This window comes from Gavialis gangeticus, unplaced genomic scaffold (assembly GCF_001723915.1).
Source record: "Gavialis gangeticus isolate Ggan-Ray unplaced genomic scaffold, GavGan_comp1, whole genome shotgun sequence".
In the NCBI taxonomy this organism is placed as follows: domain Eukaryota; kingdom Metazoa; phylum Chordata; order Crocodylia; family Gavialidae; genus Gavialis; species Gavialis gangeticus.
The window spans coordinates 18,878,582-18,884,179 of record NW_017729006.1 but is presented as its reverse complement, the minus strand read 5'-3'; positions in this window follow the sequence as shown (position 1 = coordinate 18,884,179).

Sequence of the window (5,598 nt, the reverse complement as noted above, 5' to 3'; positions counted from 1 at the left end):
CCCCCCCCCCCCCCCCCCCCAAAATCACATACTCCCCCACACTTTGCCTCCTGCCCAGCCACACAGGCTGCATTGGCAACATGCAATCTCCCAGGACCTCATTCACTGTGTGGCAACATGAAAGTAGCTGCTAAGGCCCACAGACTGCATGTTAAGCACTCACAGGCCATCAACTGGACAGGAAAGTATCCCAGATGATGCAAATAATGTGTATACAAAATTCACCTTCCTCAAGGTCTCTCTGTTATTGAAGCCCATGTGAAGCCAGAAAAAGGAGCAGTTCAAGGTGGAGGAAGGGGTCTTTAGAGGGCTCTCTGGTGATCAACTTTCTTCCCATCTCTAAATATTGGAATGCAAGTCACTAAAACCCTTTGATATCAGAACAGCCCTGCTCTAGGAGGCTGCTAAATGAAGGAGAGACCAGCAACTTTGGAAAGCTGTCATTCAATCAAATCTAGGCTCACGGCCAACTAAAAGGCTATGACTAATAGGGATTTCCTTGCTGGTCTGGTCATAAACCTGGTAACAGTCCCAGGATGGAAGCCAAAATGATAATATCTTTCCTAGAACTACCTACCCAGTTGACAGGTCATGGGATTTGGAAGACCACAACAATCCTGAAATGGATGCTTGCAGCTCTCTATCTTAGAGCTGACGTGGTCTTTTGATGCTTTTCTCCCACTTTAGGCAGACACACAAATTGGAAGAAACACAGCTGTAAGCCTATCCTTATGGATAATCAGAAGGAGGAAGACATTCTGATGTAAGGCTGATTATTGCATTACATGTATTATGGTCTGTATACCATCTACCCACTACAAAAAATGACCAGCTAGATATTCAAGTTGTCTGTCATAGGATAAAAATGGCATATCTTCCACAAAAATGGTGGGTCCACAACAACAAAAATTGCTGTTTAAAACAGCACTCTCTTTTTTGCAGGAAGAGTTTCTGCAAAGAATTTAATGTCTGGACAAGGATTTCTGTCCACCAGTATCACATAGGCCTTCACTTTCCCTCCTTTCCTCCCTCTTGGGGGGGAAATGGGAAGAGGGGAGGGGGAGAGGGAGAGTGACCGGCTCCTTGACAGTCCATTCAGAAGCCAGTTTTCTGGGAGCATTGCCCCCTGCATGGTCCAACAATCAGTCTTCAGCTCTGCTTGCCATGCTGCTGTCCCCAGCTTGATGCTCTGGATTCAGGGCGGAGCCCCCTGCAGTACTGCAGGGCTGTTAGGGTACGAGCTCTTGCCCATGTTTTGACAGCTCTGGTGAGAAGCCCTAATCCCACAGCTAGGACTCCGTCAAAGAGCCAGTGCTCTGGCTACAAGGTCCCAGGAATCAGCAGCCCCAGTTCCTATGTGGTGAGAGGCAGTTATCAAAGCTGCCCCTGTTGAGCTGTAAGAGGGCCCCTGTAAGGTAAGGGGAGGTCTTTGCCTCCTGATCAGCTCCTGCCACCACTCGCAGGGAACTCCCTCACCTTTACCTCCATACAAGTGGCTGTGGTAAGGGCTGATTAGGGGGTGCAGCAAGGGTAATGGGGCTGCCTGCAACCTGGGAACTTTACAGGGCTTGTGAGCAGCCCGAGACCAGGGAACGCTGCTGCAGCGCCCCTGAGGGCAAAGAGAGCTGTGGAACTGCCCCCTACGAAGCTCTAGCTTGACTTTATGGCATTTTAGTTGCCTTCTAGTCAGGGTCTCTGAACACGACTACCCACAGCACTATTTTGTAATGCTACAAACATTGCATCTCTGCAGAAATAACGGCTGCCACAGGTCTAAGAGAATTCAGCCTTGCTATTAGTCTTTCTACAGATCAATCAACTGAGAAGGAAGAAAACAGTATGCAGTACTTCCAACTGGATGAACTCAGCAAGCCAACACTTAAATTATACCACTTAAACGACCAATACATACATGCATTAGTTCTACAAAAGGGACATGGTGGATGGTTTCTGAAGTGCCCATTTGTGGTTACTGCTGCTGCTGGCAAGAATTACTACTCTTGAAAATGGAACATTACTCTGCTGATTTTGATATAAAATATTACGTACACTGTGTGAGAGAATTTATAAAATGTGCCTAATTTTCCAACTCAGAGAGAAGGCTCATCAAAAGGTGGGGGAAAAAAGCCTGCCTTTAAATTCATTAACTTGCCTACAAAGAATATTGGGATTTGCTTCCTGTTCTTCAACCTCCGGTTGTGGAGCTGGCTGAAAGAGCTAATTCCAGAATCTTGTGTTCTTTACTAAGAAAGAAAGAAGACACCAGTCCTTGTACATTTAAAGAGTGCTGTCTCAAAAGCTGCTTCAGCAGTTCTGTCTAAGCTATAGGATATTGTCATGGCAAGGTCCTGTGACTTTTTACTAAAACTGGTCATAAACTTGTTTTTCTAAAAACAAAGAAGTTAAAAAAATAATAAGACTAATTGTTGAAGTTTCTTATGTAAAACTGAAAAGTGTGTTGATTTGGTTTGGTTTCAATTCTGAAATACCACTTCAGTGCCTTATGAGCAGGCTTAACGGAATTCAATTTTTATTTTTTAATAATTTTGATGGATAATATTGATGTCTATTTTTAAGCATTTATTTTGATTTTTATTGATTTGAATTATGAGGACTGCAGTATAACTGCCCACTGCAACAAACATAGCTACTATAGGACAGCCACCAGCTGAGTGGCAGAGCTGCTATCAGTCCCAATTCCACTCGCCCATAGCTCCCTCATCTACTTTGTCACTTCCTTTGTTCCCAGTTACCTGGGGTTTCTGGGAGTTGCAGTCCAAACTACATTCAGCATAGTTTTGTAGGACTGCTTGGTCTGTTGTCATATAGTCCACCAGGCAACATTTTCTTACATCCCCCCCTTTCTAAACATTTTGATTATTAGCAATGGAAATATTCTTTTTCATTGGTCTGTGAGTGTGAGGTGAAAATCAACATTTACCAATAAAAACTGAATCCTGCCAAACCTACTTACGAGTTGCATTCTCCCCTTCTTTCCCATAGACTGGCTTCCTGGCTACACCGCAGCTATGGATAGTTGGTTTATTTGTAGCGCTTTAAGTGCTTCAATAAAAGCATGTGCTGTGGCAAATGGTGTTGGGAACTCTCCCAGCACTCTTGGACTCTGGCAGCGGTGGCAGCTGGTCCTGTGACAATGATGCTATTGCTAAAGCACTGGCTAGGGTCCCAGCAGGACTCCCTGACAGCTTGCCAGCTGGGAAGGCTCAAGGAACCAGCCGCTTGGAAAAGAGCAGGGACAGCAAAGGCTTTTGGGATGCTGGGGGTGCTACAGACCCCTCTAGCTCTGCAGAAAACTAAACACATGTAGCATGTGATGCTACGAAAAAGTGCTACAGAGAAGTTCCTGTGGTTTTTTTGTAGAGCGTCGACCACTTCTTTAGTGCTACAGATGGCTTATACTCATGCACAATCATATTTTGTAGCATTACAAATGTAACAGTTGTCCATATCCACATGTCTTTCTGCTCCATGATGGGGGGCAGGTAATGAATCTTGGTAGTTGCTGAGCTCCAATGATTCATGGGAGGTGCTATCTCGCTGTGGGGCCTAGCTCAGAAGGAGGGAGGGAGAGGAAAAGACAGACAGACAGACAGAGCATGAAGAACCACAGTGGCATGCTGGTTTTCTGTCATCATTTTTCATTTTTAAGTTTATCAAAAATTCAGTTTTTCCACTAAAAAAAGCTGTTGTTTCAAGAGGGAATAAAATTCTACTAGTCTTATGTGTAACACACCTTATGGACATTTAAAAAAGAACCTTCCTTCCCAAGGTCATACATAGAGACTTATGTTGCACGTAATATCACAACTCTTCTTTGCTGTGTAGGAGCATCAATAGGGAGAACATACGTGCCTGTGCATGCTTATTCTACTTCAGTAGCCGTGGGCGTGTACAACTACAGCATGTCATTCTCCTCTCTTTAAGTTTGACACACTTTGAGCGGCCAAGCTGAATGAAAAAACTTGTCTGCATGGGCGATTGGTGCTATCTTAGTCAGGGGTGGTTCCCCCATGTCTGATCAGTCACTACACGTTGCCACTGCTTGTTTGAACTTTTGCTGAGCCAAGAGCTAGATAAAAGCACAAGACCTAATGCTTAAGGATCAAGAAATTATACTGTCTTAGGAACTGAACTGTTTTTATATAATTTCCCAATTTTAAAATTTTACATACAGTAATCTCCCTTATTTTAAACAACTTGACATAACAGCTTTCAGAACTTTCCACATACAGATCACACACAGACACACACACACACACACACACAGAACTGTAGTGGTTTACTGTACAGTAAGGATATCAAGTAGTGTTAATTTTGCTCAAATATGAAAACATTTTTCCCTACTTGGCCAATGCAATCAAATTAATTTATTTTTTGTACTTCCCAAGAAAAAAGTAAACTTAGATAACCAAAGCCCATTCCTCTCCACAGGAACAAAAACTATTAGCACATGAATTGCATGCTGGCAAAACAAAAATTTAAACAGCATTAAGAACAAATAAATTCATTATGGTTTTTACACCTAAACAGCCAAGACAGTCTGAGAATGCATCGCAAAAAGCAAAGGCATCACTGATAAAGCACAGAATACATAAAATCCTAAGAACGGTTCCACTATTGTTGCTAAGTTTCAATTCTGATACAAAGTGTAAAGTGCTACAGCTCTAAAGATCATTCTTAAAATTACAGAATGATCTTACATCCGTGTTCAATTCTAACGTGTTCCTTAGTAAGACTGACTTTGAAACAGAGGAAAAAAGCATCTTGGGGAAGAATCAATGGTACTATGGCTTTTGTGATGTCTGAGTCAGGGGCGCTACTACACAGAGCCACCCACCTCTGCACACCATGCCCAAAACCACGCTTCTAGTGTCTCCCCTGGGGAGCCTACTGCTGACTGTTCCCCTTCCTGGAAAACACCCACAAGCTTGGGGTAAAGCTGCCACTACCTGGGCACTTGTCTCCATTAAGGCTCTGGGCAGCCTGGGGTACACAGACCCTACAAGCCTTGGGGGTGCTGTAATATTACTGGGTGCTTCTTTCCACCTGAAGCATCCAAAGATAGCCTCCTATTCCAGAGGAAAGTGAAAAGCCAAGCCCACCTTAGCCACCCAAGCAAAGGGAGTGAAACGGCCTGTCTCTCCCCTCCGGAATGCACAGCCAGGCATGCTCTATCACGATAACTTTATTGATCAGGGGAAGAGAGTGGGGGGTAGAACAAAGGGAATTAAAAAAAAACAAACCACTTTGATCAAACATACACATTTCAGGTCTTTACAGAGATTGGGTTCGGGGACCCTTTTAATACACGTCTGAATTACTTAGGTTTAATCTACTAGCTAGATTCTAGATTTCTACTTACAAATTCATTAAGAGATTCTCTGGAGGCTCATGGCTTCTCTGTTCCCAAAATCCTGCCGAAAGAAGGGAGAGAGCGCCCCCTCCCCTCAGAAGTTTTTACAGCCTGGTCACCTAGGTGACCACATTGAACAAAATAGTAGCAGCCAGAGTGAAAAACAGAGGGGTAGCTGGAATGTCCAAATTCCAGAGGGGGATTTCTTCACAGCTTTAAGATTA